A 9,205-nucleotide genomic window follows, 5' to 3' on the forward strand; every position below is an offset into this window, starting at 1 on the left:
GGAATAAATCAATCTCTGACTTTTCCATCAATTAAGTTCTCATTAGCAGAATTTATGATATGCTTCTGCCTTTAGTTTATGAGCTCAGCACTGATCACTGGTACTTTAAGGACTGAGGTTCATTAATTACACAGGCCATGCCACTGTAATTTATCTGCAAGGGAACAGCAAAAATCAAATTATGAAGGGAATCATGACTGACATCGTCTTAACTTCAGCAGAAGCATCAGGATTTGGTTGTTCAGCACAGGTAATGCACCACTGCCTTAAAATCTGATTGCATCAAGTTTCATTGGGCTGCTAGAAAAAACAGATCAATTATAAAATGACAGAATATTAAGATAACACTTAATACATGTTCCCTGAGGTCACTGATTACTTCAAGACAAATCCTATCTATCCCAAAGGCTGAAAAAAAAAATCTGTGAGCTATTTGGATCTCTTCAGAGTATGACACCAATAATGGACATCAGTGAAAATGAGAAAATACAAGAGCAATGGCCAAGAAGGAAACCAAACTGCTCCTGTTCATGCAGAGCTTCCTTGATGCTTTCCCAGCAGCCCATGGATCAATGGAGCTGCAGTGGAAGGGGGTGGCAGCTGCTCCCTTCCCAGCCAGGATGTCCCCATGTCCCTCCCTGCTTTTCCTCTCTCTCATCTCTCTGTTCCAGGGTCACAGAATGTGAAGATAACACTTAATACACCTTCCCTGAGGTCACTGATTACTTCAAGACAAATCCTGTCTATCCCAAAGGCTGAAAAAAAAAATCTGTGAGCTATTTGGATCTCTTCAGAGTATGACCCCAATAGTGGACATTAGTGAAAATGAGAAAATACAAGAGCAATGGCCAAGAAGGAAACCAAACTGCTCCTGTTCATGCAGAGCTTCCTTGATGCTTTCCCAGCAGCCCATGGATCAATGGAGCTGCAGTGGAAGGGGGTGGCAGCTGCTCCCTTTCCAGCCAGGATGTCCCCATGTCCCTCCCTGCTCTTCCTCTCTCTCATCTCTCTGTTCCAGGGTCACAGCACCTCCATAAAAGAGCTTTGCTCCTTCCTAAGAGTACAAGTTGTTCTTTTCTCCCCACCCCCAGAGGAGCTTCCCTGGAGCTGTGATTTACACCAAGGAGCTGAGGCCACACCACTTCAGCTCAGCAGAGATCAGCGAACTCCCGCAGCACCCCAAGGACAGAGCCCCAGCCATCCCCAGAGCTGGGGACACTCTGGTGACACATTAAAATCACTCTGAGCATATGGGATCTGCAGTGCTTTTCAAAATGAGCCCACTTCTTTTATGCCAAATTAAGATTGAATCTAATTTTGGTGCAAGAACTGCCACCTCAACAAACAGACAGTGCTAAAAATTGCCAGCATTCTCCAAGGCGCTCAGTGGTCTGTCTGCGTCTCTTCTAGCTCCTGAGTTCAGTGTGCCATAATCACTCTTATTTTAAAACCCACATGGTTTTGGGGGTGGAACCCGATAGAAATGTCTATGGTGCATTTTACACATGCTATCTCATGCAAAAAACCAGATTATTAGTAATTCTTAGGCATTCTTCTCCCTTAAACCCAAATATCAGCACATTTACACTGAGTTTAAAGATTGACACAAGAGACTTTTGCCAAGGGGAAACAAAAGCTGGCTTGGAAATAATGAATCTCAACCCAAACTGCACAAAACTCAATATATTCTTAATAACTGGAAAATAAGTGCTGTTGGAATCATGCCAACTTCAATTTGGGGAGTTAAATAGAGTTTTGATGGTGAAAATCAGCACCCAGGAGCTGCTGCCACCACAACTACACTTCATCCACAAGATTTCTCTTTACTACTGGGAATAACTTAGCTGTGAGTTCTCCTTTTATAGTCCCACTGCCTAATTGTTCTGCAGTGCTAACTTGTGAAAATCAGGGATATTTTTAGGTTCATCATTTATATACATTTCCTAACTGTCTGAGCAGAGCTCTCTTCAGTGATTAACTCTTACCAGCATCACCTATGTTATATTATATATTGCACAGGAAAAGGCTAGAAAGAAAAATATAAAGTCTAAATTTTATGATACAGCTATTCAGCACTTGCACTGTTCTGGATTGGGAAAATAAAAAATATATTTTTATAAAGAAAAAGCTATGAACTTTCAAATCACAGAAGCTGTAACAAAAATCTAAACTGCACTCCCAGTGTCTCAGGCACAAACTCCATGAACTGAAAGCCTGAAGGGCTGCACTGGAGGATGTGAGCAAATGTTCCTTGGAGTCCCACACTGTGCCCACCATGGATCTCCTTCCCAAGGATGCTCAAGGAGAGCATTCACACTGCAGGGAAAATTTCCATGCAGATGGACACAGAGCCAGTTTGGAGATTGGGTTGCAGGGAAAAGGTGGGAATTACCAGGAATTAGAAAAGTTCATGAACCTGTTCCTTTGTAATTTAATTCTGCTTTTGCTGAGGATTGTTCACTGTAGCTAAAAGCCATTTCAGCTGCAATAAAAGGAGCCTGTGCTTTAATTTAGGAATAGAAGGTACACATGTTTTTGCGGGGGATGATTAATTCAAACACATTCCAGCACAGGAACTGCTTTCAGGTAACCTGGGAAGCTGCCTGCAGCCACTCAAAAGGAGGCATTTAGGAGAGCAGTCAAACCTCTCAGTACAGCCAGGGATGGGCAATTCCTGAACCTCTGTGCCCAGAACCTCCTCCCAGCGCTGGAGGAAAATGAGCCCAATATATCCTCAGGATGCACAGACATTTCTCTGTCTTCCATTAAAAAGAATCTTACCTCTGGAATGATTTTGTTCAAATTGGAATTTCATTGTCAACATAATCATACTTTGTAATGAGCCACTGTCACACAGAAACATGGAAAAAAAAATTAAAACATTAGAAATCCAAGCAACTATCCCCCACTATTAAATTTTAGGGCTTTGAAGTCAAAACCATAGAAACAAAACCTTTATTTCTCCACAAACTGCTTTGGATACTCTTCAGAGATTCAAAAGTCAGAGTAACCACAAGCAAGAAAATGCTTATTTTCGTAAGAAAAATTATCCTGCTGTCCTGTAAAATTTGTTCTAAAGCACTTATGATAAATAACAGAAAGAATACAAATTTTCAGCTCCTTCAGTATCCCTTACTGCATTGACTGTGATCATGCTGATTTTGTTATCCAGGACATGCTTTTGGGTAAGAGGCTGTGGTAATATAGCAAGGAACACCATATTTTGACAAAAATATGTTTGCATTGTAATTGCTTTTTATTAAGAATATTACCTACTGCCTGCATCTAATAATGTCTATTGCAAACAAAATCAATGTGATTAATAATTATCATAATTAGAAACCAGAGTCATACAAACACTTTGAGTTGTTTCCTTAATCTGTAAATGGAGGGGGTTTTATATTTTCTCTTTAGGGAATGCAATGAAAAATTGCATCAGAGCTGCTTAAGAATGACTTCCAAAAATTCATACAGGCTTCTTTTAAAGAGGAGATTTTTGTCAATCTGGCAAGCAGTGAACTGCTTCTTGCCAGGCCTCCCTGCAGTTGTGTATCTTTTGTGATGAAGCGAGAAGGTTTTCATCTTAATGAAAAAGAAAATATTCCTGGGACAAGACTGCCTATTACTCAAAATTCAGATTAGCAACGAAACCTTCCCCCCAAACCTTAGTGAGATATGGTTGGATTTGATGATCTCCAATGTCCTTTCCAATCTAAGTGATTTAATGATTCTATAATATTTTATCAAATTATGTTTGTTGCTGCTCCAGTCTCAAAATGTCTAACATTTTTAACAGTTGTTTTCCATTGTAAAAAACAACTACAGAGTTAAAAGCAAATCAGACAAGCCCTGCTGCTGCATTTCATTATCCTTGGAAAAAGACTGCAAAGCTTTCTGATTAAAATCCCTTTTTAACTAGTTCTACAGTAAATCTTAATACTGTGCTTCCAGTTACTCCCTTTTCTTCTCATGAGTTTGGTTTGTTTTTTTTAATTCCCTAGGCCAGTCAAGCAGCTCTCTTTTTCCACTCTGAAACCAGCCTCCTACATGTAAATATGATCTAGAAACATGATTAAATGCCAGTGGGGAAAAAAGAACAGAAAAAAAAAAGAAAAAATATTTCAGCATTTCCTGGAACTGAACAGAAATCTGGTCAAGACACCTAAGCCCTCCAGGGCAGACCAGTTATATTAATTTATTCTGGCTTAGTACAGAGGTGATTCTTCAAATCATTTTTCTCAGAGCCCCAGCCATGAAATGAGCAGTGTAACAGTGCAGTAAATGTGGACATCAGCACTCCCTGAGCCTCAGGGCAAACCCAGCCCCCTGCTGCCACTCTGAACATCAGCATTTCTGAATTAAGAGTTTCCCACTGGTCCCCCAGCACATGAATTTTTAAGGGTCAATCCTTCTCCTCCCAGCTCTAGAATCACAGAAACCATAAATGAAAATCACAGCAAAGCCTCACCGGGCTCATGTGCCATCTCCCCACAGAGCACTCAGGGAATATCCACAGCACTGTGGAGAGAGGGAAACCCCAAGAAAAAAATCTTAATTTCTTCTATTGGCAACCCCTTGAAGCAATTCCCCATCACCACCCCCAAAAACCTGCCCTGTTATGGAGTTATTTGTCCCTTGCCACAAACTGCCCTTAAGAGACCTGGTCACAGTTTAAGAGACAAAAAAATACTCAAAGATTGGGCTTTAAAGACCTTTAACACTTCAGTTCTTTCCCAAATTCCAAATGAAGAGTTGCAGAATTCAACATAAAACATCTCCCTGAAAAAGAGAATCACGATTTCTGTCATATCTCTGCTTTGTACCAGGGCTGCACAGCTGGCCAGCAGGGAATTTATGATCTACTAAAAATCCTGCTTCAGTTTCCTCTGAACCACTGTCTTCATGATCACACTGATTTACTTTTATTTTTGCTTTTTTTTTATTATTTTTTCTTCCTCTCACCAGTGATTTTTATTGTTGTTTTAATAAATTATATCTTAACACATAGAAAAAATCTGAAATATTGATCACACTGATTTATTTTTCCTTTTTTATTATTTTTTCTTCCTCTCACCAGTGATTTTTATTGTTGTTTTAATAAATTATATCTTAACACATAGGAAAAAATCTGAAATATTGGACTCTAGAATTGCATTATCCCAATATCCAACCCACTGATGAAAACACCCAACTCCTGCAGCATCCCACAGAACCTCACACTTGTTCCCATTCCCACTGAGCTTTCAAATGTGCTTAAGATAATAAAGCTCCCAACAAATTTCAATATCAAGAGGATAACTGACTTGGAAACTGCAATATGTCACCTTTGACATCCCTGGGTTCAGTTACCCTGCAATGATGAGAGGGTAAAAGAATATTTGCTGTTTGATTTTACATAAGGACACATCTGGATCTTCCCATCCATTCTCTCCTAGGTGCTTAACGGCTAAAAACTCACCAAGCACATCCTTTCACTGCTGAGTCACTCACTCTAATTTGAATGATTTTCACTTTTTAATTTCTATTTATTTTGCTCATAATCCTCCCTTGGATTCTCTATTATTATAATCTGAAAGGGAAATAGTGCTGATCCACAGGCCATGCTCTGTGAGTTCTTGTGCACTCAAAGTCTTATAAACCCGTACTGAAACACATGACACAGTGAAACACTAGTTTAAATTAATGCTTGGGTTTTTTTAATTACATGCAGCATGTCATTAGGAACATTTTAATATATAACAAAGACACTTTCTGGTCATGGAATTCCATTAACAAAGATAACAAATATTTAACTCAATTTTTTAATAAACTGACCAATTATCCCTTAATATTGCACACATCTTAACAAAGCTCATTACAGCAGCACTCAATTTCTGAGCCTGCTCTTACATTTCTACACTGACTTACCAAAGTTCTAAGTATTTCATCTATGACTTAAAATAGTTTTAAGAACATCAAGCATCTTCCCAAAGCAAGCACCTGAACTGGAGATGAGGCTTCCTGGGACTGGAGGGCAGCAGCAGCAGGAGCTGTTAAATTCCCCTCAGCATCACCATAAAGAGGTGGCCATAAAGAGAAGATGAATAATTTCTGTTGAGAGCTGTTAGACAGCAGGAAAACAACTTCCTGAGCTGCTTTTTGCTAAGAAACCAGAGCTCACACCCTGCCAAGTAATAAGGAAATGCACAATTTTTTTGATGGTGTGACTTCTTGTTTCACTGAAACAGGATATTGCTCCCCAGACACCACCACTGCAATGGATGAGCACTTTATTCCCAAGTATTATTTTCCTTTTGGCACAAACAGACATTTCAACCTCACATTTCAGCTACTCTGAGTAAAACAAGAAGAGACTCACTTTAAGCTTTCCACTTTTACACTCACCTTTATTAAGGCATTATTTTGCAAGGACTGCCTCATTTATATTAAAAGTACAGGGCACCAAAATTTAACATTATCCTGATACACAACAATTATTATATAATGATTGTAATTATTATAATTATTGCTCTGGAAAATTAATTTTATTAATGACAGTATTAGTCTTACAATTAATGGAAAGGTAACACTGGAGCATTTGAGTACACAAATTAATTGTGCACCTGCACAAAGTAATTTAGAAAAGGATGTTTTAATATTTAAAAATCTGCTAAATGTTATGATAAGCTCTATAGCACACTACATTTCAGAACAAAGCTTGTAGCAACTGGGAGAGGAATCAGTTGCTGAATTGTAAAAGGGTTGAAATTATAGTCAAACATTTCAGTAAATTAAAGTATAATATTCTACAATCCTCTTTGTGTAATAGTACCCACTAATGTAGCACAGTTTTAATAAAACATATTTATTTTCTGATTACTTTTAATCTTCAAACTGTTTTTGAGCTATTGCTGCTGTGTAAATATTGAAAATGATCATTTGGTAACCCAAATACAGGAATGAGACATTAGGCTGATTTATTTAATCACTGAGCCCAAAACCCCAAATCACAAAATGCAGTCAGCAATATTAAAGACCATTAACAACCTGTCACAGATTCTGTCACCATGAAAAGATTCTCAGTAAAATTAAATGGTCTCACACACACAAATGTGTGTTCTCATTTCTGAACTTCAGGTGAACAACCCCAAAGAGCCATCTTATTAAAAAAAAATAAATAATCAAGAAGAGCCAAACTATTCATTATGGACACAGCAGAGCTACTCGTGAGTGTCACCTCACAATCAAGAATAACTTCCATTAATATCCTACATCACAAGTGAGCACTAAGCTAAAACCAGATTTGGGTTATTCTCCTTGTGGCTTTAGGACTGACCAAAGTAAATCAGAAATCATCTTCTGATTAGAAAATGTAGGTATATAGTTCATATCCACAAATCATTGCTTGTAGGTATGAACTAAACTCAGAGAACGAGGAATTCAGCAGAAATTCTTTAATTGTTCAGACTTTTGCTGAAATTGTGGCCCCTTTGGGCCCAACAGGGGTTTTGCCATCAACAATCTGCAGCCAGATCAGGGGTGAGAGCATCACCCATGCAGGGCTGCCCTGGGTTTCAGCCTCTCTGCAGCTCAAGCACTTCAAATACACAACTCCCAAATTCCAAAAGCCTGCTTTAGCTGTTAACTACATTTACAGAGCCAAATGCCCCACTGCAAAGCTTAAAGAAATCAGGAACTTTCAGAAAAGCAAAGGTATGAAGAACAATTTTGCTTTCTTGCTCTTGCGTCACCAGTGTTTTGTTGGTAAGGTCTGTATCAGCTAAACAAGAGATACTGAACACTCCTAACTTAATTACACTTCTAACTTTAGCATTTTTCTTCTGCACCTAAATATAAATTATGTGAAACGTATTAAAATGGAAGTTTTCAAAATTCTTCTCAGTTCTTCAACATTTCCCCATATTTAAATTTAAAAATGAGAGAACTTTTTAATATCTGAAATTTTCCAAGACCCCTTGCGGCTTCTGCCCATATATTTGTTCACTGACCTCCTGGCTGGCATATTGAAACAATTCATGAGAAGCTCATTAAAAGCTAGCAGGAAAATTCTTCTGGTGCATTTTATCAGAGGAGATAATAGCCTACAATCTAGAGCATGAATATGTGATAAGAAACAAAGCAAAGCCATTCAGACAAAGAACACTTGGAATGTATTGTTCCCATAAGCAGATGTTAAATTACTTCACTGTAAAGTGGGATTTCTAAAACCCAAAGAAATGTTATTTTTATGTGAACAAACGAGATCAGTTTATTATTTCAGCAGGGTGACACAAAGATCCTGCACATGTGTCTCACCAGGCAGGCAGATGTGTGGAGAGGAAAAACTGATTGAGGACCAAAAATGCCACAGAAGTACTGACAGAGGAGGATGGAATGGGAGTGTCCAGACTCCTAGACTAGCTCAAACATGAAAATAAAATAAAAACCCAGCAAGCCAGCTGGCTCAAGATTAAATTGTCATTTAACTGGAGCTACAGATCTTTGTGTGCAGTGAGACAAGGACCAGAGACAGCTCAAAAGATACACTTTGAGATAAGATAGGTACTAAGAAAGGTCAGAGAAAGCTTCAGGCTTTCTGGAAATTGTTAATGTCAAATACATCCAACATAAAGCAAAGAAAATAAAATGCTGATTCATGGCTGGGTGAACGTTTCAGGGTTGTCACATTCTGAGGATATTGTTCTCGGTCACACACTCAAGCTTACTGCTCTTACCAAAAATAGATTTTTCAGTCCATAAATGTTCACTTCACAACTGTTAAAACCCACTTGGACTCAATTATCTGTCGTCAAGAACCCATTGATCCTGTTTGTAATCCACTCTCATGGGTGTAACAAGATAAATCTGTGTAAAGCAGGGTCTGCAAAGTCAATGTACTCACATCAGTGTCAGGCCCCTTGTCAGCGCCAGGACAGGAGAAGGTAACGAACTCATGGCACCTCTTGTGAACCACAAAACAGCAAACTGGCAAAAAAAAAAGGGGGAAACAAGAGTTAGAGTGGTTGGTGGTGGTGTTCCTTTTTTCCATTTGGGAGCAAATATAAAATAAAACTTAAATATTTCACCTGTAAGTCAAGGAAAGCAAGCAGAGTCCCATGTAAAATAAAGACACAAGACACCAAGCAAACACTGTGATTGAAGAGGAGATAAGCATTCACATTTAAAAGCCAAGAGACTCCACACAATGATAAATCTTTAATGCTGG

At 38.6% G+C, this 9,205-nt stretch overlaps 1 protein-coding gene across 1 annotated transcript in view; it reads right to left on the minus strand.

Annotated features, from left to right (window-relative positions):
* Positions 1-8,960, minus strand: part of PRKCA (protein kinase C alpha) — an 83,932-nt gene extending 74,972 nt beyond the window's left edge. Inside the window, exon 1 of the mRNA XM_031060927.1 lies at positions 8,882-8,960. The gene's annotated coding sequence lies outside the window, so the exon portion shown is untranslated. The remainder of the gene's footprint in view (positions 1-8,881) is intronic.
* Between the last annotated feature and the right edge of the window lie 245 nt (positions 8,961-9,205).

The sequence above is a fragment of the Geospiza fortis genome, unplaced genomic scaffold (genome assembly GCF_000277835.1).
Source record: "Geospiza fortis unplaced genomic scaffold, GeoFor_1.0 scaffold221, whole genome shotgun sequence".
In the NCBI taxonomy this organism is placed as follows: domain Eukaryota; kingdom Metazoa; phylum Chordata; class Aves; order Passeriformes; family Thraupidae; genus Geospiza; species Geospiza fortis.